This window comes from Phoca vitulina, unplaced genomic scaffold (genome assembly GCF_004348235.1).
Source record: "Phoca vitulina isolate PV1807 unplaced genomic scaffold, GSC_HSeal_1.0 scaffold1, whole genome shotgun sequence".
Classification (NCBI taxonomy): Eukaryota; Metazoa; Chordata; class Mammalia; order Carnivora; family Phocidae; genus Phoca; species Phoca vitulina.
In genome coordinates this window covers 81,132,052-81,158,291 of record NW_022589704.1, presented here as the reverse complement: position 1 = coordinate 81,158,291, position 26,240 = coordinate 81,132,052, and positions in this window count along the sequence as shown.

The window sequence follows — 26,240 nt, the reverse complement described above, 5'->3', positions numbered from 1 at the left end:
TTTCTCAGAGTCCATCATCTCTCATGGTTCGTTTATTTTTAAGATTTTTAAGTTTCTATTCCTTTGTTTTTTCCGCTTCAATTCACTCCTTGAACAATTCAGTTCTAAAAGCAGGCAGTGGGATTGAGTATGATGAATGTCCTCACCAGGATGGAGCATATGGCCCAGAGCAAGGTACAAAAACCCAAGTGGGTTAGAAATACCCACGTATTTCTAAGTAGGAATCCACACAGGATGGCAGTAATAGCAGTGATCTGGCATCTGAAATCAGAGCTCAGTAGGATGAGAAGAACATTCATACTTGGGGTAGCAGCCAGGGTTGTCAAAGCCCAGGCAGTGCATGGGGCATTTTTGAGGGCTCGGGGTGGCAGCAGCAATTGGAAATTGGTCACATGGGGGGTTGATTAAATAAGTAAATATATCAAAGATAATAGGAACCAGCTTTCTCACTGTTGGAGGAGGGAACAACAAAGGTGGAAAGGGAGGAAAAAAGAGAATGAACCCTGTGGTGCTACAGAAAAATTTGAGGTGTTGATATGAGCTCATGATTTCCAATAGACAGATAAACAGAGATGTAAACACATGGATATATATAGAAATAAATATAAATGAAAGGGCTTGGGAATAGTGACATCCCAATAGCAGTGAGCACACAGAACTTGTTTTCTAAATACCATTCACCACTAAATGGAACCAGTCTCCTTAGAGAAATTGTTGATTCCAAGACTATGGCAAAAAAGTTCCCAATCAGCTTGGAACACCTTTTTGCACCAGAAAGAAAGCAAGGGAGTGTTTAAAAACAGATGGTGACATGTCAAAAGGACACAGAAGCCAGCTTGAAGGGGCTCCCCACTGGATAAACCTGGGGCAATTAAAATACCAAAATAAATAATTACAGTTATAAATTAGAACCAGCTAATTAATACTAATGTAAGTAAATGAATAAATTGAATGTTTGATGGGGAATTGAATAACAAGCTTTATAATGAATATTTACATAGTTGCAAAGTGTCTCCCCAGCAAATAATTATAGAGGGAAAAAGAGTAACATTACTATAGAGAAACCTGGCAAACACTATCTTTAGCAAATGATCAACCTGATAGCATCAGTAACAGGACAAATCAAAATGTTATGTACCTAATAGGATACACTGAGAAGAACTCAGCATCACTGCTATGGTATCCCTGGCAAATATGCATAACTTGACTCCATTTATAAGAAAAAAATCAGACAAACTCAAATTGAAGGACATTCTAAAAAGTAAGTAGCCTGTGATCTTCAAAAGTGTCAAGGTCATGAAAGTCAAGGAAAGATAAAGTAACAGTTTCAGATTGAAGGGGACTAAAGATTCATGACACCTAAATGCAAGATGTGATTCTGAACTAGATCTTTTTGCTAAAGAAAAGACATACTAGGAAAATCGTAAGACTTGAATGGGGTCTAAATATTACATGGTAGTCATATATCAGTGTTAATTTTCTTATTTTGATGATTTTATTGGGGTTATTATAGAAATATGTCCTCATGATAGGAAATATACACTAAAGTAAGTATTCAGAACTGATGGGGCATGAGATCAGCAACTCTCTTGAGTGGTACAGGAAAATTAAAGTTCTTCATACTGTACTTCCAACTGTTCTATATGTTTGAGATTGATTCAAAACTTTAAAAAATTATAACAGAAAAACACTGCCTAGGGTTGACTTTTCATTTAGGAGGACCTTGCAAACCAAATCACAATTTTATGTGATGGTAGGTCTTTCTCTCTTACTCTTGTGCTAAACCTGAGTGAGATGTATAAATTCTCCCAATTGCTAGGTTCAGTCCCATCCTTTATATAAACCATTGTTGTCTTTTATCAGGGATAATATAAGAAACTCTCTTCTCCACTTTAAAAGTTCTCTAATCCATTTTATGGGTGTTGGGAGTTTGCATCCTTGTCCTTATGACCTGCTTTCTGAAGACTACTTTTAGGCCTGTTTTGCTCTAGCTACTTTGACCAAGACCTTGGCATCCAGTTAGTCTTTTATTTTTCTTCCCCTCAGTCAACAAAAGATAGAAAAATACTTGAGTACCAATTACATGCCAGACACCATCCTAACACAGAATAAAGATGTAGCCAAAGCTCTTCATACAAAGCTCCAGTATTGAAACTGACAGGACTGATAATCTTTAGGAAAAGCTCATTTCCAAGGTCACAAGTGTTACTCTTCATACACACACACACGCGCGCGCGCGAGCATGCACAAGAAGGGATAAGATAATTTTTTAAAAGGGCTTATAGATTGTTATTCTGATGCCATTCCCATTGGAATGGACAGCATAGTTCTGGAAAATAAATGACAGTACCTGAGGCTATTAAATCGCTGTGACTCATTCCTAAAGTATCCCATTTGGCTTATAATGCTTCTGAATCAATTCTATTAAAGATATCATTAAGACTTGCTTACATCATTTACATAATGTGAAGGGACTAAATTAAAAGAGTTGTGAACAGTCTATCTCAAGGCCTGGATTTAGTGCTACTATATGCCACACAATTTCTAGCTCTTACTGTAACATCCTCTTTGACACCCAAGCTATTGCACAATCACTTGTCTCATCCTTAAATGCTGTCATTTGTAAGCAACATATCCATTCTTCTGAATAACTTACACATACATCCTGCCCCAGACTGAACCACTTCTGAAGAATCATGAGAGGGTTATTTTAGTGCAGGTTCATGCATTAGGTTCGAAACGTCAAAAAAAATTCACAGCGAGTGTCTTGCCTAAAGCTGTTTACACATCATGCATTAAATATTTTAATTAAATTTAAGTTTCAATTTTATTTAAAAAATTACAACCACCTAGGTGTTTAAAATACAGTATCTGGGCAATCCTGTTGTCTAGATAAACGACACAATTATTCCACCCAGATCTCACTTCTATCTGATGCCCACAGGTACCACTGCTCTATTTAGACCATATCTTTCAAATTGTAGGTTTTTAGTTTGACACAGTTAATCAAATGGCCAACTTTTACATCCCTTTTCCTTTGTTGCAAGTCCCTGGCTCCTTTTAACCTAATCTACTTTAAAACCCACTCACCCAAACTTGAGCATTGCCTGCTCACTCTGCTGCCATAAATTGTATGCAGAATGGGCCAGAGGGTGCTCTAGTCTCTAATCAAGTCAGCTAGGAAATGACAAAAGCTCCTATTCTTTGCTAACTTTCTGGCATTTTCAAGATATTGTAAAGCCCTCTCCTTGTGATACCGCACACATTTAGGCAGTTATCCCTAAACGTGGTGAGAAAGGATGTATTGTTAGGACCCATAGCATGGAAGGAGAAACACCGCAAACAGGTTGGTGTTAATCTTTGTGGCCTCTAGACTCCATATTTAATACATTTCACATTGCACTGAGATTAGGGTTGAGGAAGAAAGAATGGTTTAACTTAGATGTAGACAAAGAGATAATTTACATTCAATCCTAAAACTCCAGTAGGGACACTCAAAAATGAAGGTTTATCCTACTGCCTTCAAACTAGTACATCATCATTGCCCAACATTAATAAGCCCATGAAGCTACGTCCCCCACAACTCCCTATCTTCAGAGCTTGTATTAATGCTTTGGCTCTTCAGAATATTAGGAAAGGGTTAGACATGTGCAGAGTATTCTTGATTATACTCAGTGTGTAATGTATACCCTATTTCCCTAGTAGACGGTGAACTCTTCAAGGACAGGGAATTGGTCTGTCTGCCTTTTCTTCTCTATACCCCTGTAAATGACTAATACCTGGAACAGAGTGGTGGTACTTAATACTTTTTGAATGATTGTCTGAATTGGGGCAGAAAAAAAGCTCATGAAGAATATAGGTTAAGATTTAACACCATGTAAATCTAGAGATTCATCAATATGATGCCTAAAATAATCTATCTTACCATTTAAATCAAACTCATTTTATTTTTTATTTTTTTATTTTTATTTTTTTTTAAAGATTTTATTTATTTATTTGACAGAGAGAGACACAGTGAGAGAGGGAACACAAGCAGGGGGAGTGGGAGAGGGAGAAGCAGGCTTCCCGTGGAGCAGGGAGCCCGATGCGGGGCTCGATCCCAGCACCCTGGGATCATGACCTGAGCCGAAGGCAGACGCTTAACGACTGAGCCACCCAGGCGCCCCCAAACTCTCTTATTTTATTAAAAACCAAAGCAACTGGTAAAACTTCTCCACACAGAAAAATTGTATGGATTTGGAGATGCCAATTAGTAACTGAGTGTGGATGACTGGAATCCAAGCAGGGAGCTAAAGTCAATGCTGGATTACAGATTCTGTAAACCTTTATTTATGTAAGTCTGGTTCACTACTCCCACTGTGTACCTTCCATAGGTCCCTACTGAGAGACTGGTGAACTCTTCCTGCTTGGCAGGTCATGACTCCAATTTTTCTTGCCTCTTTAGCTCCAAAAAATTGCCAAATCCCACACTGCTTTTCAGAGACTCTCTAGTTTGTTTCTTAAATACTTGCTCTGCCCAACTTAAGAATTTCACAAAAAACGCAAGGGAGAATCTGAAAAGATTGGATTTATCTCTCTGTACTTCCCCTCTCTCCAGCATCTTGGTCCCTCAAGCCCTGGCCACCTTCATTACTCTGTACTTCAATTTTTATCCCTCTCACACTGTGACACTATCAGAAGATTCATTGCTGCAGCCCTCTGCAGGGTTCTTAGCCTCCCTCCATTGGCCAGGAATTGGGAAATATCCCTAGGAAGAAAGCAGCTTACAAAATATCAGCTCATCTCTCTGTAATTACCTTCTTTTCTAGTACCTTCACTCCTCAGTTGTCTCAGCTGTTTTCCAAATTCTTTAAATAGATCATTTCATATTTTGTCCAACTTTTCTGTCATTCTCAGTAGGAGTATTGTTCTGCTGTAAACCAATGCATTGTGCACTTTGGAATCTTTTTTGATGAGTTTTTAATCTGAACATTCATCATAGTTTAAAAGAATGTAACTTAAATGCAAGTTTGTAAAGGAGATTTGTAACTCCTATTCCCATGTTTATGGAGTATTTTATTACCTCATATGATATGATTTGAATGGTGTAGAAAGGGGGTGCCTTCCTCAAAGTGTTTTCATCGCATATACCTATTACTTAAGACCGTACCATAAGAAAGATATTCAGGGCATTGTCTGTTAACATACAGATGCCTCTAGAAGATTAGCAGTCATTACATTGATGATGATGGATATCAGACTTTTGCAAAGGGAGAGATACGGAGAAGGAATATGAGTCTTGAGTTTTGCTAAAGAGAGAATCCCAAGGCCAGATTCAAGCTACCGGTACCCAAGAAAAGGGAAAGAAAGCACAATGTGAGGAAAATACTGTGACAGGATTAAGCTCTCCTACATCATGTCTTTCCCGAGACTGACTCTAATCTGTAGGATTATTGCACCCCTATCCAGATTAACAAATATTAGAAGGATCATATCGACCAAAGGTGGACACTCTTCCTGGGTGCTGGTGGCACGTTTTGTCTGCCTGCTTTGTAAAGGGTGTGTAGCCCAACGAGGCCTGAACTAGTATCTACCTTCTTATTTTTCTCTTTAGTAGAGGAATGTTTTAACTGATCCACTATGTTAACATTTGTTATACATTTTTTTACTTTATCAATCATGAAACCCATGACAAAGCCTTGCATTTGTACACCAAAAGGTAAGAAACAGATAGAAATGAAACCCTTGACCCTTATGTGCCTGCGCTATGAGCAACATATGCTAAACCAAACACTTCTAGACATCCAAACTTTGGACTTAGGTTTGGTTTGGACAAAAGCAAGTTCTGTTACTCATTATGAAATGAGTGTGTTTCCTGTTACCCAGGAAGTAGGAGCTGGTCTGCAACAAGATGCTTCATACAGAGACAGGAAAACCACAAATCAGTGTATGTGATCAGTATTTGACATTCTACTAGCATGTTGCAGCTGCTTCCAGCTCCGCTGGGATAAAGCATTGATATGTTATTTGATAAGGTCTATGTGGGATGGACTGAGCTGTGAGAGGAAAGCCACAAGGCCAACCTGCTGAAAATGGTGTTGTTTTATTTTTTTCCAAAATGAATTAAAGTGCTTACAACCCCTACCAACCTTGGGCCCTCTTGGCCAAATTTGTCTTAAACCCAAGAGATAGCTCCTATATCTCAAAGATTCACAGATGGAAAGAAATGGAAAAACACTCCTAGAAACAATAACTAATTTCAAATGAGGGGTTAGGGGAGGAAATAATCTTTATTAATCTCCTACCACATACCTACTAGGCTCAGAGCTTATTTACATTATAACAAACTTTCACATTAGTCCTAGGGTAACTGGAATAACATTTTTAAAAAGAGGTATCTGAGGCTCTGAAAAATTAGGTCATTTATCCAAGATGATCCAGTAATGAGTGATAGATCTGAGACTTAAACCTGGGAGTTCCGAGTTTCAAAACTCATATGCTTTCCATTACTCATGATGCTGAAATACTCACTTTGTATCATCCTGTCTTTTGGACTTTATGAAGACCATATAACTGTGATAAGCCAAATTCAATGCCTTTTAAAATCACATGAGGCATGTGTTCCTTATGTTACACAGTGAAACAGCTCAAGACATAAATTAAGGTCTAAGCATGTACTTGCCAGCGCCCTGATAATATCATCCTGGCATAAACTGACATAGTGGTGGGCCTCCTCAGTTCAAGTTCTGTCAAATCCAATCACTTAATTAAAGCCCTGGATATGATGGGAATTTCAATAGCAGGGCACTCTAGGAGCATTCTATAATATAAAGCAAATACAGAAATAAAACTACTAGAGAGAACCTATCAAAGCCATAATACATCTATTACCACAGCTGTTTCTCCCCAGACAGTAGGCTCCCTCCTGAGCCTATTATTAAGTGCAAATGACCAGGCTCAGTGACTGTTATTTTTAAAAACATTACTTATCGTGTATTGTGTTCTGAAACTTGTTGACTTATTTTAATTTGCATAATTATAGTAATTTTCTCCTATGTCAATGCCGTAGGATTATATTAGGGTTTTGCCTTTTATTTAAAGAAATACACAGGTTCAAAAGTAAATTGTTGTTATATCATTTTTGACCCTTTCAGGCAGTTGAGATGCAGTGATCATGAAAGGATACATTTTGCTAAGTTCACCCTTGGCTCAGGATTGGAAGAGGTGGCATAGGTATGAAAGAACAAAACAGGGAGAGATAAAGAAAAGTGATTAGGATAGTAAAATGATGTAGAAACAGAGGGAAGAAGAGCTCTTTGTAGACCTTCTTCAGAGTGTACTTCAATTTTTATTGTAACATTTTCGTTTTTAGCAACTGAGGGAATTTGGCCACATCATCCTTATTTTACAGATAATGAACTTAAGAATAATCACTCATCTAGTTTACCTTAGAGCCAAGTTTGACACCTAGATTTCTTGATTCTTAGTCTGACCATGTTCCACTCCACAGAATAAGAACTTTGTCCAAGATTTGCTCAGTGAAATATTGAGACATCCAGGCTATTAGTTATCCACACTTAGGCTGCACAGTAAGTCAGGAAATTTTCCACTTTATGGGCACTTTTATTTTTTTAAGGAAATTTGTCTATACTTGCCACATATCCCCACGACCTAAATTCTATTTCCCCCTTAGGTCCTTCTAGTATGTCTTAAAACCAGAAAGATAACAGACCCCTGACAGAATCAAGCAAAATAAAACTCTGTTCTTGGTTCCTGCCCATCAATCCTACGCCCAAAGCTGCCCAAGAAAAGTACAGACAGGTTGGCATAAAATCCAGTACATCCACCCCCAACTCCAGAGGGTGGATGAAGATAGAAGCACATGTACCTAGAATGTGCATATGGGCACCCTGTCTTCCTATTTCTCCCCCCTCTTTTTAAAGTTTCATGACCTTCCAGTCAGTAATAGGAGGACCCAGACAGTTGAAACACGCTGGAAAGACATGGGAGAAGGGGCAGCATGAGTACATAAATGAAGGTTACTAGACTTGTAGATTAGGAAAAAGTCTTCAGCATAGGTCATCTGAGTCCCTGAACTAGGTTTCCAACTGTCTTTTTTCTTTTTCTTTTTTTAATTCAAAATCAATTAACACATAGTGTATTATGTTTCAGAGGTAGAGTTTAGTGACTCTAAATTCATCACCCCTTCATGTGCCATAGGATCTATATCAAAGTTATCCTTTTCCCCTACTAAGGCAGTTCTTACTTATAAGTCGAAATTCCCACGAAGGTCTGAAACCACAAAATTACCTCTAAATCCTCTCTCTCTCTGCTTTCTTCATCCAAGCAGCAATGTGATATAACATAGGAATAGTGGACTTAGAACTCAAATGTCTGCATTTGAATCTCTACTTCCCCTCACTACTGGTCTTTAGCCTCTCTAAGCCTCCCTTTCCTCATTCATTCCTTAGAGATAATACCTATCACAGGTTGTGAGGACTAGTAGATATAATACATGAGTGCCTGTAAACACTTGAAAATGTTATATTTATTAAAGTGGTTCCTTCTTTTTCATTTCCAGCATCTTCATAAAATGTAAGCCCTTATTACTCAGCTGGACAGTATTTTCTAGCTTTATGGTTCCCAAGAATTGGTCCAGTGTTCTTTTCCAGTATTTATTTTTCAGTAGTATTATTGGTCTATATCTGTTCCAGTCATAACACACTGTTATCAGAATATCTCTGTGCTTTTCTACTCCTCTGCATTTGTTCTTAATATCCCATTTTCCATGGAATGTTCTACTTTCCCTACTCTTTTTGGTCTATCCCAAATTTCTCCACTTCTATAAAATCCTTGATTCTCCAAAGAATATCTGATTTGTGTTCTATTCTGAGTTCATCCCACTCCAAGAATTTTGTTAGTAACTTCCTTATAACATGATGCAATTCCTTGTGTGTTAATCACTTATCTATGTCCACACATAAAATTTATGTTCTGTCTCCTGATTTTTAACTTCTTAAGATCAAGGTCTGACTTATATTTACACGAACAGGGTCTAACCTAATGACTTCCAAACATTTTAATTGTTTTCAATGAATCCTTAGTTTGACGTGGAAAAAGTTCCTTTAACCAACCGCCCCCCCCCCCATGGTAACGCAGGATACTATCAAATTGAATTTTAAGTACTCAATAGACAAAACCATATAGCTAGTCTTGAGACGACTGAAGACTTCTTAGGGTGTCACCAAACCATGATTGAAAACGACTAACGTGAAATGAGGTGACTCTAAAATAAGCTATTTTCACAGTTGCAATATTGTATTGCCTTTAAATATGTTATCTTTGATACATACATATGAAAAAGAGGTTATTTATGTATCACCAATAGGAGAATTGAGGTTCAGAAGAGATGAATAACATGCCCATGGTAGCACAGATAGAAAAGAGTTAAATCAAGCCTTAAGCCAAGCCTTTTCATCTTCAGATACCATGCTCTTCTCACTATTTTGCACCAACTGTTAGAGTTTTATCAACTCTACTTATAATAACTTCAAGTTCTTCCTGGTTTGGGAATAGGCAAAGAAGATTAAAATATAAATTTCCTGAACCACACCAGAGCTTGGCAAACTTGCTGCAAAGGACCAGATAGTAAATATTTTAGGCTTTGTGGACCATATGGTCTACTCAAATCTGCCATTATAGCGTGAAAGTGGCCATAGAAAATATGCAATGGAATGAGCATGGCTGAGTTCCAATGACACTTTGGAAACTTTATAAAAATCAGAGAGTGGACCCGATTAGGCCTGCAGGCTATAGCTTGAGACCCCTGTTAAAATCCCCAATAAAGGTCTATCTACTATCACTGCAAAGAAGCAGGCTAAGTGCCATCTTGTGTCAGTATAAAACGATTAATTAATTAAACTTTCATATTACACTTGTATTAGATATTTAGGGTACAATACTGCGTAAAACTTGGAAATTGACAAAATTGTACATAATTACAACTCCAAAACACATGTCGTTCCCTCAACAGAAATTGAGATAATCTACTAAAACACATTTTAAAAATCTAAAGGTATAAAACATTTTTCCCTGCAGTTGCTTGGATATAGGATATGTAATTAATAGATTTTAAGTCCAGAAAATAAATGAAGCCAAGTGCCTGTGACCTTTGGTTTCCACATTCTCGCTCCTGAAATAAATTGATCTGTTCCAGTGAGTGTGCACATATAGGACCTTAGACTGGAGATGACTCAATAATGAGCTGATCTTTCATGAGAAAAAGACTTGCATTAGTGAATAGGAAATAAGATTACAGAAATCATAGCACAGAGACTACAACTTGTTCTTAATAGAGATGGGTTTTGTTTTCATACAAACTAGTGGAAATATTTGGCCAAACATGGCAGATAATATGTTTACATATAAAACCCTCATTTTCCTTTGTAAGCTGGGTCAGCACATTCAGTGAGAGCTTCGTGTTGGTCATATGAATTGTGAAAAGCTCACACTACATGAGGTTTTGACTGAATAAAAGAATAGCATACAGTTTTTTTTGCTACCCCTCTGGAAAGCCTTGCCTAACCTTCACAGTAGGATCTCTGTTTCCTTTAAATCTCTGTGCTCATGATTAAGAATATTCATTTGCTTTTATGTACTATCTGATATTGTTACCCATTTTCCAAATATGTGGCTTACTTTTGGATTAGAATGTAATATATGGAATGGGATACATGTGAGTCTAAACCTCAATTTCACTTTCTACTAGCTGATTGTAACTCTCAATCTTCTCTGAATCAGTTTTAGATAATAATAACATCTATTTCATAGGTGTGTTGTTGGCTCACATTTAGAAACCTACATAACCACTATCATGACCATTATTGTCAGTATTTTCATGTCTTTTTCTATATGAAGTTTTCCTCAACTTCCCAACCAGAATTCAATGGTAGCTATCTCACAGAACTTTTGGAACTTTCAAATTCTTTATATTTTTTATGCTGCTTTTAAATTGTTTGTATGTCTGCTTCCTGCTATTAAATGAATGACTTTCTAATGATCAAGAAAATTACCTTAGACTTTGCTCTTCAGACATAGTACACAGTGGCATCAATAAAGACAAGCATAAATGTAGTGCATCTTCCTATGCTGATATATAAATATTTTGCTTAGAACTCTCTTCCTATTATCAGCCAAAGCTTGAGTTTGTGTATGAGTTTACCTAAATTTCTATCAAAACCAACACAATAAATTACAATGTTAAAAAAAGAAGAAAAAATATGTCGTTATAGAAAGATAACCAGAGCATGTAAGAGAATTTATAGTATGTTGCTGGTGCCCTCCTCACATGTCAGGAAGCCCAGGATGAGGATAGGTCTGTTTGTCTATTGATTCCTTATGATTATAGATAAAAAATAGGATAAAACAAATTAAAATGTGGGAAAGGGCTATTGGTCTCTTCTGAGCCCACAGTTTCTCAGATCTGAGCCCAAGCCAGCTCCGGTAGCTGGACAAAATCAACCACCCTATAAGACCAAGTTGGTTTTTTTTTTCCCCTAATTGTAGCTTCTATCACTAATTTTCCCAGACACTGTCTAGGCAAGCTAGTGTAGAGTTCGACTCTTATCTCAGATCATCTACTGAGTATACCTGCTTCTGCACATTTCCACCATTTACACCTGTACAAATTGAGGCACTTGACACTTAATCTTCACAAGATTCCCCTTTAATCTTATCTACTCTGACTCCCTTTCAAAGCCTGCTACATACCACTGCATAACTGTTCATCCAAATAGGACTTTCTATATGATACTACCTGATCAAGACCTTCAGTGAACTGCTGCTGTATTTTTTAAGTTAGATGGGATCACTGCTGTAAAAGTAATCCTGAAATTCCAGCTTGCCCAACACAACAGAAGTCTAGTTCATTCAACTATCCAATGTGGATATTCCTTTTCAAGTATCCCCCCCCCGCCCCACAAGGTGGCTTTCTATTAAGTGATGACTGAGGGACCCAAGTTTTATCTTTTGCCTCCACCTTCTAGATCTTCAGAGTTTTCTTCATTATGCAAATAAAAGGAAAAAAGAAAATGTGGGCGGTTGCATCAGAGGCTTTTGTTGGGGCAGGCTTGGAATTGGCATACACTAACTTCACCCACATCTCATTGGCTGAAACTCAGTTATATGGCCCCACCTAAATGCAAAGGAAGGAAACTGGGAAATGCAGTCTAGGCACTGTGCCTAGAAAAGGAAGACTGGCTAAGGATGAACACATAACAATCTCAGCCATCCAGATGAAGCATAAGCAGAGCAACTGGACAAGGACTCCTCTTTTTATTAATCATCTTAAATGAGAGATTATAAAACAGCCTACAAAGTTCTTCCTCAAATACTATCTTTTCTCATCTTCCCAATGGATCTGGCATGTTTGTATTTTTACACCCATTTTTCAGATGAGGAAGCTAAAATTCAGAAAATTAATAAAAACTGGTCAAAGTTATACAACTAGAAAGTATACAAAAGAGTCAGAATATGAACTCAGGAAATTTGATTCTTATTGTACCGGTATTTCCACTGTACTGGGGCTAAAATTACTTATGCGGACCCGCTTTACATATAGATCCTTAACTCAGGTATTAAAAGTCAGGCAAAAAATGTGTGTAAAACTCCTACCATGTTTCAAGTACATGCACAATCCTAGGTACTGAGGAAATAAGCCAGACACAAGCTGTGCCCTCATGGACCTTATAATCTAGAAACCATGGCTTCCAATATTTTTTACTACAAATGATATGTTCTACTCATATAAAGTTCTTCATCATTCTTTACCATTGATCTTTATGGCATGATAACCTTAACTCTCCCTTAGCTTATATGTTCCTAGTTCTCTATCTACCAATATCAACTCATTTATTCTTTGTCTTCAAAATCTAGGTCAAGTATCTAGTCTTATTTTCTCCCTGAAGACTTACTCGCTACACCAGCGCTATCTTTTTTCTCTGACCAAATTTAGAACTTATATCTTATGGGAAAACATGTTGATTGCATGCTACTTTGTATTGTTTGTTAATTTTTCATACCTTATTTCATGCATCCCTGCACCATAGTAGCTAAAACTCCTCCCAACAGTGTTTATTTATTTGTTTATGTTCTTGGATCACTGAGAGAGGACATTTAAAAAAACAGTCCTATGAAAACCACCTGTATGTAAAGCTTGTTGACCACCTGTTATAAAGCTGAAGATGAAAATATTATTTTGTTTAATGTTCCTTTGATAAGGTCAATTGTGATGAATTCTTATGAGAATGCATTAACTGAGAAAATGTCAACTTTCTTTAAAAAATCAGATTACTCGGGCACCTGGGTAGCTCAGTCGGTTAAGTATCTGCCTTAGGCCCAGGTCATGATCTCAGGGTCCTGGGATCCAACCCAGCATCAGACTCCATGCTCAGCAGGGAGTATACTTCTCCCTCTCCTTCTGAGCCCCTCACTCATGCTCTCTCTCTCTCTCTCTTTCTCTCTTAATAAAATCTTCTTAAAAAATCAGAATACTTCTTTCCAAAAGAAAGTAAGAATTATCTAATTACATTTTACTGGATTCTCCAGATTCTGAATGGAAATCTCTCCTATTTATTTTGTTTGATTTTTCTTTTTCAGGGCTGTGGTTTTTAAAAAACAACTCAGTGACATATATATTAACATCTCTCAATTTACATGTTGGGTAGTTTCCTGGAAAATGGCAAGTGATTCAAAAATACACTGAAATTTTATATAAGAAAAAAGATGAAATATACTTTGGTTGGTTAAAAAAAAAGGCCATTTGTGCCCCCACTTTTTTCCATATCACATCAAAATGAACTGTAAATAGTTTATGTAAATATATTAACATCAAAAATGTTTATTCATTAACAGAAACACAGTTCCTGAAAATGTCCAATAGATCTGTAATAGACATAAGGCATGAAACCATTAGGAATTCTTGCATACAAAGTGCTGCATACAAAGGTGAAGCATGAAGCCATAACGCTTATTAATTCATCTTTTAAATGCATCTAAGAGAGCCTGGATTTTTACTCCATTGATGTCAGCCTACTTTATTTCTTTATCTGTGGAATTCCTGGTTCACATGGCATTTTTTAGTCATGATTTCACTTGAGTTAGGGACACAGGAGTCCATAAGACATAATCCCAGATTACTTGAAAGTACACATAGTAACTGGTAAGAATTATGGATGCTGGCCAAGAAATCACTGCATTATAATGAGAGTAATGTCACATGCTGTTGGCTTGGTGAGCAATGCCCTCAAACTGAACTGCCACTGAGAGAACCCTTCACACCCCAAATTTGGCAGGCAGTTTAAACCATGTCATTCCAAACTTAATACACATATCTGTTAGGTACTGTTAATTTATCACTTTATTCCCATGATATGCAAATTAATCACACATAAATTTATAAATTGACACATGGGTTTGAAAACATAAAAATAATTTTAAATTGAATCCAGTCCTCAACTTATATAAGCCTTAGTATTCCTAATTATAAATTAGTACTAATATACTTCTTTCATGAAGTTGTTGTGGGAATTATATGAAGAGTATGTAGTAGGGCGCCTGGGTGGCTCAGTTGGTTAAGCGACTGCCTTCGGCTCAGGTCACGATCCCGGAGTTCCGGGATCGAGTCCCGCATCGGGCTCCCTGCTTGTCGGGGAGTCTGCTTCTCCCTCTGACCTTACCCCCTCTTGTGCTCTCTCTCTCTCACTCTCTCTCATAAAAAAAAAAAAAAAAAAAATCTTAAAAAAAAAAAGAGTATGTAGTATAATTATATTTATAATATATATAAAAATATAGAGTATGTAGTATAATACCTAACATAATATCTTACTCATTGCTAGTCACTATTATTGTCTATTACTGAAAAGTGACAGATTCTAATAAATAAGTGTTTATAAGTATCTACTCTGTCCCTAGCCCTTCATGCCATTCTGATATATAAATAAAAAATGCCTCTATTTGCCTCATGGAGGTTAAGAATGAACACCAGTCAACATGTGCTCTAATCTTATTTCTACCAAATTCCAATATTAAGTTCTAATGTTGGACACCTTAACCACCAGTTAACACCCAGAGACACATGCCTCTGTCTTGAAGAAATACTATTACAATTTTATTGAGTGCAAAACCAATGTATTTTTACCTATTTTTATACACCCTCACCTCAGCCTCATCTCTAAGTTCATGGGTATTCAGTAATAGTTGATAGCTTAATTTCCAATCCATTACACTAACCTCTGTTATCCAGGCACAGAACAACCCTCAAGCAGCAAGGAAAAAAAAAGTTCTATCCTCTCTTCTCCCAGCTCATTTGCAGCTATAGCTATGAAAAATATTCACCTCAAGTCACCCACCATTCAACCTGATCCTGTACCAAGACAATGCTATCTACAGATGCTCTTAGACTAAAAGAAACCGCCTGCCAATACAGGGAGGAGGATCAGCCAGTGATATATTTAAATGGATAGGTATTACAGAGGCCAAAGGAATGCAAATGATATTTTAAAAGCTAAGGTCTCATGGGAAAGCTTTAAAATATTTCTTAAAAGACATAGGTGATTAGTAGGGATGAATTTTAACAATCTGCAAGTAAATTTGCAACAAATCCCTAGATGATTCTATATCTACCTTTATCTTTTCTTTTTAGCTCTCAGAATCCTAAACAGATTCAATACTATCTCCAAAGGGACTGCCATTTACATGCACGTGCACACACACAGTGGTATGTGCAAGCCAGTGAGCTCTTGTTCACAGACAAATGTTAAATATTCAGGAATTTTTGAACTGGTTGATAAACTGTTGGTTGCTGAAACTGGCCATGGGGGAAATATTTACACCATAGAAATTAACAAACAGTACAAATCAGGCCTTTGCTCTTTTCTTTCTTTCTTTCAAATAGCTAATTTACCAGCACATAGTGGCATATGTCCTATTCTTTATGGAATTACAGGAAATATTCAGAACTTATCTTGGGGCCATCTATAGCAAAGTAATGGAGTAATTCATTTCCAAAAGAGGGTTCGGGTATCTGAGAGAATAGCTAGATATCAAAAAAGTAAACATTTTAAAGGTTAAGTTTAGAGAAATTGGACTCTGTCTTGCTCAGATATTGGTATAATTTTGAATGTTGCTAATCTATTTGTGACTTTTCTATTTATGCTGTAGAAACCCACTCAAGTTTTGAATCAAACTGGGAGTTCTTATGAACACCATGGCTGCTTTCTGGACTAAGAACGCTAACATAAATAATAAAGGCTTATGTGATGTAAGGGTGACTAAATCCTGAAGGTTAAACAAATGTAGATAGCCAAACTGGTCATTCAGGGCCCAAAATGCTTTCTAATAACAATTTCATGAACCAAATAATTGCCAGTGCTCCTGACACACAAACATGGAAGGGATGTCCTAAGTGAAAGACTCACGAGAGTCCCTGACAGCCCTTTCTCTATTCTATAATGTATAGGTCAAAAATGATCCATTCTTTAAGAGGAGGAGATCTGAACACAAGTAAAGCTACTAAACTCCAGATCATCATGAGGAGTAACATCAGCTGTGATTAGAATGGTGGATACAGTGGCTAACTGAACATAATAAAAAAATAAAAATAAAAATAAAATAAATTTTTTAAAAGTATATTAAAAAAAAGAATGGTGGAACTCTATTTTAAATTGCTAAGACTAACCATCATTCCACAGAAGAGAACTACACATTTACCTTTCTTGCACTTTTTTTCAAAAAGCAATTTCTTATAATTTTTGTCCAAATATAGACATACCATAAATATTGAAAGATTAATGATTCATTACTATACTGTAAATGATGTCCCAACTAGTGCAATCAACAACTTGAAACTAATTTTGTAAATGGAAGAATAATAACAAGTTTTGAACATTAAGCTAATCACCATCAAAAATAATTTGAGCACGAGTGTGTACATAGTATTGTTTTCAGGAATGCAGGCAAATATAACTTGAAGATGTACCTCATTTTAAAAAACAAAGAAATTGATATCTTAGTTTACGAATATCTTACTAGAGAATGCAATAGATGAACTCAGAAAGCTTCTAGAATTTACTGTTTTGTTTTGTTTTTTTTACTGAATTTACTTTCAAGGACCAATGTTATAATACATATTCCCAGTAATAGGATAGCTATCCACTGCTTTGTCCTTGTATCATGGATAGTGTGACTTATAAACTTATGCTATTTTTAATTTTTCTCTGAACAATGGGAAGCCCCTAGTCATACTGGTGACTTATATCTAGGAAATTAGACAATTGCATAGTAATCTTATTTCTTACTTTGTCTTATATTCCTGTATGTTTTGTTGTTGTTACTCACTTTTGCTTTTGCCAATTTTTTCAGCTTTTTATGTTTTATCTTTTATTTTCAAGTATTTCTGTAAATACACTGATAATTCTTAAATGATGGGAAAATTAAAGCATTTGCCATGTGAGTTTTTTTCATCTTTATCACAGTAAAAAAAAATCATTTTTATGTTTCTTGGCCAGATTTTCCATTCATGTCTTTTGCCTGATACCTACTGAGTGGTTATATGTTTGTTTCTTGTTTCTTTGAACTGATGAGAAATTTGTGATACAAATACATTTTCCAGGTCGCTACTTGTCTTTTCAATGTTTATGATGATTTTTGCTTAAAAGAGAAGTCTTTTAAGTCTTTTAAGAGTAAAATTTTTCTCTTTCAGTTATGGTTTCTCCTTTTGATGTCATGTTTAAAAAAACCCTTTGACAGTCCAGCATCATATAGGTTTCTACCTACTTGCTTTAAATTAATGTTTTATACTTAACAACTTAATTCTTCTGAAGCTTATTTCGAGTAACTTTTAAAATATCTTATACTAAATATTTCAGCATCCATCAACCAACTATTTCATCTTTTGCCACTGATCTGATGGAACATGCTTAATATGTATTAGGTTGCTTTCTTGGCTTTCAATTCTGTTCTCTTAAATTTTTCCATCTATTGTGGAATGAGTACAAATATACTACAATTATTTTAGCTTTATAATCGGTTTCAGAACCTGGCAGTATAAGTACTTCCTCCTTATTCTTAAAAATCTCTAGGTATTTTTTCTTCCTATTTTTCTACATAAATTTAAAAGTATTAAGTCCTCCCTCATCAACACACACACACACACACACACACACACACCTGGAACTGGATTAGATTTATGAATAAGTTAGAAATCTAGATAATATAAATGCTTATCAGCCTGACAGGAAAAAAATATACTATCTCTATAGCTTCTTCCCCTAATTGGTGAAATCAGACCATATTTATTTTGACCTGACCTGCTAAAGAACTTCCGATTCAGCCAAAATTGGTTTGTCATTGTCAAGTGCCATGGTAGGAGATGGAAGTTGAAATTAGGTAAATTTAGGTCTCCTCCCTGGAAAATCTTATGATCTAATATAAATCCTGTACTTCAAAGGAGATACCAATAATGTTAGTAGGAAAAAATACATCTTTACAGACGTATAGGCTTCAGTATTTACTCCACTAACTTTGTTTCTTAGGTATATCCCTTTCTTGTTTCTCACACATTCAGCTTCTCAACATTTTGTATTTAAGGTGTTCATTCTACTAATGCATAGTTTATCATATGAGAATGTAATTACTGATTTTGCTCTATAAGATCCATAAGAAATGTATTCTAATTTCTCAACTAAGATGTAAGTGATATTCAAAGGCTACATAACATAGATTTTACTAATTTTACATTTTGGTTTGGTATATTAAACAATGTTGTTTCTGCGTGTGTGTTTTCATACTTTACTAAGAAAATACTAAATTCTGCCTAGACCTCAGAGGCTGGCTTAGTCGGGGCCTTCTACTGCCATAATCCAGCACAAACTATGACTATAATTGGTATGTGATTAGTAACATATACAAAAATTAAACAAAATATACCTACCTATATCTAGAGTGTGTCTATCATTTAAAGCAGATTTTGTCTTCAATTACATAGCATGAAATGATAAAGTTGAAAAACAGCATGTGCATCATTAATTACAAATTATTTCACAGTTGAGAAAACAGAGTGTCCAAGAATATAGAAACCATACAAAGCTACATGAACTTGCCAGTCAAGCTGACCAGTTTTGAAAGATTGTTATTCTATTACATTGTATAAAAAATATAACCATAGATATTACAATGAAAGAACTGTTCCCTTTTAACCTAGATCCTAGGAGTGAGCAGGAAACTGAGTCCCAAATTCCAATACAAAGAGTCTGCATGAAGAGCCAGAACCAAAAGTTCTGGAACTGAGGATGAAACAAGTTGGATCCAGGCAAGAGTAGTTAGTAGCAGACAGAGAAAAAGTCATCTGCCCCTGGCTTTTATGCTCCAGGATTTGGTGGTATGGGGTCATTTAAAAAGCAACATCACCAAAGGCAAGGGAAGCAAGGGCAAAAATGAACTATCGGGACCTCATCAAGATAAAAAGCTTTTGCACAGCAAAAGAAACAGTCAACAAAACCAAAAGACAACCGACAGAATGGGAGAAGATATTTGCAAATGACATATCAGATAAAGGGCGAGTATCCAAAATCTATAAAGAACTTATCAAACTCAACACCCAAAGAACAAATAATCCAATCAAGAAATGGACAGAAGACATGAACAGACATTTTTCCAAAGAAGACATCCAAATGGCCAACAGACACATGAAAAAGTTCTCAACATCGCTCGGCATCAGGGAAATCCAAATCAAAACCTCAATGAGATATCACCTCACACCAGTCAGAATGGCTAAAATTAACAAGTCAGGGCGCCTGGGTGGCTCAGTTGGTTAAGCGACTGCCTTCGGCTCGGGTCATGATTCTGGAGTCCTGGGATCGAGTCCCACATCGGGCTCCCTGCTCAGCGGGGAGTCTGCTTCTCCCTCTGACCCTCCCCCTCTCGTGCTGTCTGTCTCCCAGTCTCTCTCTCAGATAAATAAATAAAATTAAAAAAAAAAAAAAAAAAAAAAAACAAGTCAGGAAACGACAGATGTTGGCAGGGATGCAGAGAAAGGGGGACCCTGCTACACTGTTGGTGGGAATGCAAGCTGGTGCAGCCACTCTGGAAAACAGTATGGAGGTTCTTCAAAAAGTTGAAAATAGAGCTACCATACAATCCAGCAATTGCCCTACTGGGTATTTACCCCAAAGATACAAATGTAGGGATCTGAAGGGGTACGTGCACCCCGATGTTTATAGCAGCAATGTTCACAATAGCCAAACTGCGGAAAGAGCCAAGATGTCCATTGACAGATGAATGGATAAAGAAGATGTGGTGTGTATATATATATATATAGAAATATATATATACACAATGGAATATTATGCAGCCATCAAAAAGAATGAAATCTTGCCATTTGCAACAATGTGGATGGAACCGGAGGGTATTATGCTGAGCGAAATACGTCAATCAGAGAAAGACAGGTATCATATGATCTCACTGATATGAGGAATTCTTAATCTCAGGAAACAAACTGAGGGTTGCTGGAGTGGTGGGGGTGGGAGGGATGGGGTGGCTGGGTGATAGACATTGGGGAGGGTATGTGCTATGGTGAGCGCTGTGAATTGCGCAAGACTGTTGAATCACAGATCTGTACCTCTGAAGCAAATAATACATTATATGTTAAAAAAAAAGAAGAAGAAGAAGAAGAAGAAGATAGCAGTAGTGTAAGAATGAAGGGGGGGAATCGGAGGGGGAGACAAATCATGAGAGACTATGGACTCTGAGAAACAAACTGAGGGTTCTAGAGGGGAGGGGGGTGAGAGGATGGGTTAGCCTGGTGATGGGTATTAAAGAGGGCACGTTCTGCATGGAGCACTGGGTGTTATACGCAAACAATGAATCATGGAACACTTACATCAAAAACTAATGATGTAATGTATGGTGATTAACATAATAAAAAAAATAAGCAACAGGCAGAATGGAATACAGTGGAGAGAACTGGAGAATTCTACTAATTTTTCCTATTTCTAACAATTACCTGAGTAATACATTCTCATTTGTAAAAATTTCAAACAAAAACATAGAGTAAGTTTCATTTTATTTCTCCCTTCCCCAATATACCCTCCTTCATCTTACTCTTTCCCAAAGGCAATCAGTTTTAATAGTTTAGATACCTCATTTAACACCTTTTTTCAAGTCATTTCCCTAAGGTATGAACAAATTTGCAAACGCATGTTTTTTAATATAAAGGAAACCATATTATATGGTCTGCTCTGCATCTTACTACTTTCATTTAACAATTACATATTGGTATATTTCCATGTCTGTTTAAGAAGACATAGCTCATTCTTTTTAATGATTGAATAATATTTTATAATATACATAGATCACTATTCATTTAAGCATCACCTGACTGATAGAAACTTATGGAATTTCCATTTAGGGGCTTTAAAACACTGCTTCAATTACCATCCTTTTACATGTATATTTTTGCAAGAATATGAATTTCCTACAGATTAGATATGGACTAAAACTGCTGACTTCATACATGTTTTCATAGACAGTCAAATTTCTCTCAAAAAAGACCATGCTTACTTCTAATGCCATCACAATATATAAGAATATCTGGTTCTTCACACATAATAAATCCTGGATATCATCAGTATATTTAATAGTTGTCAATCTTAAAGGCAAAAATTTTTGTTTAAATTTTTAACTCCCTGATAAGTAATGTTTATTCCTTCATTCCTTTTATTTGTTCTATAAATTATTAACATATATTATGTTTGTTTTCTTCTGGGGGTTTTGATTTTCTTATTGATCAGTAGATACTCTTGAAATATTTTTGACCACAAATTCCTGGATTTTTCAAGATGGACTCTTCCACTGGGTGCAGTATGACTTTATCTCTCCCTTTGTAGTATTAGCATCTCTAATACTTTTTTTTTACCTCATTTCATTTCTTAGGAATTTAATTTTAAAGGTATCATTGTCAATAGACATCTTCCCTTTGTTGCTAACTTCACTGGGTAGATTTTTAATATTTCATTAGTTATAAAGACTGCTCTAGAGTTTGAGGATCCTCATTGTGACAGATTTTCTGTTTATGCCAGTACAACTCCAGCTCCCTTTGATGCTCTCCCCATAACACAGGGTTAGAAGACTGGGAGCAGCATGGTCTAAAATTCTTTGCTTACACATTTCCAGTTTAGATTCATCCACTGAGAAGCACTTGAGTGAGATTTGGAAGGTGGGAGGGAAGCCAAAGCCATGATTTCCCCTCCAACAATAGTGGCCAGATTATTGAGCTTTGGCAGATATGAGATCTTACATTAACCCCTAGAATTGTCTCTGGAGTCAAACCAACTCAGTCCAACAGCCCGCTGTCACCAGCAGCAGTGGTTTCCTGAAGTTCCCAACCAGGATGTGAGTAGCAACTTCCTAATTTCCTGAAAATTACTGACAAATCTGATCTCTGAGGGTGAACTTTCCATAGCCTCCATTTCTCTTGCCCTAACAACTAATGTGTTTCTAAAATATGTTTTTAAAATGATCAATTTCTTTTATTATAAAATACATATATATTAAATTCCTGCTTGAATAGCTCTTGTTTCATAGACAGAGCCTTGACTGATACACCTATTATTACTTAGGGAGATTTCCTTTCATTTCTTTTTTTTTTTTAAGATTTTATTTATTCATTTGTCAGAGAGTCAGAGTGCGTGAGAGCACAAGTAGGGGAGAGCAGCAGGCAGAGGGAGAAGAAGACTCCCCGCTGAGCAGGGAGCCTCAATCCCAGGATCCTGGGATCATGACCTGACCCGAAGGCAGACACTTAACTGACTGAGCCACCCAGGTGCCCCTCATTTCTATTTTGTTGAGAGTTTTGGTTAGAAAAGAGTATTAAATTTTGCCAAATGATTTTGCTGCTATGAGAATGGCTTTAATTATTTAATTCAATAAATTATATTCATTGATTTTCTAATGTTGAACCATTCTTGCATTTCTGGGATAAAGCCTACTATAGCATGATGTTAAGATGTTCCTGAATTACAGAATGATTCGAGATGCTGTCTTTTGTCAATACTCTGAAACAGTATTACTTAAAGGATTCTTTTTCTTTCATGGTTTTGTCAAAATCATTTTTACAGCTATGCGTGCCTAATACTGTTTCAAATATAGATCATTGACTATTTTTTCCACTTCTTTCTATGTTTTTATGTTCAGTGGTCTACCTCTTGAGTCAGTTTTGACCATTTATATATTCCATAAAATAAATAATATACATAGATTGTAAAATGCATTCTATATTAGCCATGCAATGCACTTTTTTTTATATTTTCAAAATCTTCTCCATAGCAATAACTAAGTGTTTTTCCACTTGTCCCCAATATATAGGTAGTTGCTTATTTTCATTTGGACCTTTTGTTTATTTTATATAGTGTATTCAAAGAACCATCTTTTGCTTGCACTGATCATGTCTGCTTTGTTATGCTTTTGTTTCATCAATACCTGCCTGTTGTCAGTTTATTAATAATTTTTATTTCATTAATTCCTGCCTAATTGATTTCTTCATTCTGCTTGGCTATTTTATTCACTTTCATTTCTTACTCTAGATCATTGCCTTGAAATCTTAGCTCATTTATTTTCAATTTTTCTTATTATATAGTAAGTGCAGTTAAAGGCAAAAGTTAACACAAACCAATTCTATCTTCACCAACAGGGAATTTATTGAAAAGATATCAGTGGCTATTAGGAAGCAAATGAGCAAGCAGTGCTAATTGCTGAAATATGGAGGTCTTTCACCTCAGAGTGGAGCAGTTCAATGTACTAGAGAAGTAAGATTGTACAGCAGATAAGAATGAGACTAGAGAGCCAAAGTGCAAACTCTAGCTTTACCACTGACTAGGCTCTGTGATCCTGGGCAAGACACTGTACCTTTTTGATCCTTAGTTTCTTCATTTATAAAAGGGGATAATAATCATGATTTTCCTCATAAAGTAGTTGGAAGGCATGGATAAGAATATTTAAAACTTAAAAATATCCTCCTGAAAAACAATTTTCTTCCATTTTCCTCTGTAAACCTCCAGGGCTAAATCAAGCTCTTCTCTGCTTCCTTCTCAGGGTCAAGAGCCAAGCTGGTAGTCCCCCACAGGCTTTTTTCACTTTCTGAAAAGAGAAGTTTCTGGAATGTAGTCTGAAAAAGTGGGCCAGAGAAAAGATGAGGTCAGAAATGGAGGCCAGCTATTTCAAATGCCATTTTTAATGTCTCTGGATATAGTACCAAGTTGATATTTAAAATATTTAATATGGGGAGTACATGGACAACGGCTGAGTAGGAGGATCTTGAGCTTGTCTCTCCAACAGACACACTAAACAAAAACCACATGTTTTGCAACTCACTCTGAAAACAACCTGAAGACTGGCAGAACAGATCTCCACAGCTAGTCATCAGAAGGCCACATGGAATGCGTAGGAAGGACAGAGGCATGGTTGGGAATGAAATCCTCAGCACAACTAATCACAAACAAGAGAGACATCACAAGCATGGAAAAGTGAAAGTATCAGACCCCTTAGATTGGGCACCCTCACCAATGGGAACCCACCTTAAGAAGGTGAGTCCCCATAATGTCTGCTCAGAAAAATCAGTGGAGCATAAGTCTGGGAAAACTAGAGGGCTATAGGAAACCCATTCTTTGCCTTTGAAGAGCCAGCACACTAACTCAACTCATGACACAGCATAGAAGCAGTAATTTAAAAAGTGCCTGGGCTATATATGAAGGAAATCTATCGACTAATTTTAGGACCTGTGTCAGAGGGGCAGGGATTTATAGATTTTTTCGGGGGAAAAAAATGCTGGTGGGTGTCAAATTTTTTGCCCTCCCCCAAGCTTAGATTGCTTGATGCTTGGGTGGGAGCAAGTCTAAAAATCTCCATCTACCTTGCTACCACAGCTTGACGCACCCTAGCATTTCCTTGTGGTCCTGTCCCACCCAACTTGCCCACCTTGGCAGGCACTTCTAAAAAGCAACTCCTGCCCTGGAGTGAGGGAACAATAACCCTACATACCAATGTACCCACAGTTCCAGCAGCTGGGCTGTGTAGGGAACAAATCCCTACCCTTTGGTGCACCTGCAGCTGTCTTAGCAGTTAATTGTAGACCCAAGCTGCGGGTTGCCCCACCTGAGAACCAACCCAAGGGGGCTACAGTCAGGCCTCTCAACAGCATGGGGAACAAACACTGCCTAGCACCATCAACAGGTGAAATGGAATACTGTAGCCAAATGGGCTAAAGACCAGTCCCACCCACCAGCATGCACACAGTAATCAAGGCTTAACCACAACAGGAGGCACATGTAATCCACACAGGGGATACCCTTAGAGTGTCTAGTTTTGATGACCATGGGGGATTGTGCTATGGGACACCAGAGGACCCCAACTGCACTACTTTCAAGACCAGGAGATGTAGCTGATTTACCTAGTACAAAGAACAAATACAGAGAGATGAAATAAGGAGATAGAGGAAAACTCCAAATGAAAGAGCAAGACAAAATTAGAAAAAGAGCTAAATGAAATGAAGATAAGCAATATGCCTGATAAAGAGGTCAAAGGAATAGTCATAAAGGTACCAAAATTAATGGGGCACCTGGGTGGCTCAGTTGTTAAGCTTGGGTCATGATCCCAGGGTCCTGGGATCAAGCCCTGCATCTGGCTCTCTGATCTGTGGAAAGCCTGCTTCTCCTTCTCCCATTCCCCCTGCTTGTGTTCCCTCTCTCAATGTGTCTTTCTCTGTCAAATAAATAAATAAAATCTTAAAAAAATAAAAGATACCAAAGTTAAGAGAAGAGTGTATGAACTCAGTGAGAATTTCAATAAAGTGATAGAAAATATGGAAAATAACCAGTCAGAGTTGGAGAATACAATAACCGAAGTGAGCAATGGATTAGAGGGAACCAACAGCAAATTAGAGGATGCAAAATAACATCCTCAAAATAACAGATCAGTGATATGGAAACAAAGTAATAGAAAGCAACCCACTCTGAACAGCAAAAAGAAAAAAATCACACAAAAAAAATCAAAAAAGGTTAAGGAATTTCTGCAACATCATCAAGCATAATAACATTTGCATTACCTAGATGCCAGAAAGAGAAGAGAGAGAAGGGAGCAGAAAATTTATTTAAAGAAATAATAGCTGAAACTTGCCTTATGTGGGGGAAGGAAACAGAAATCCACATCCAGGA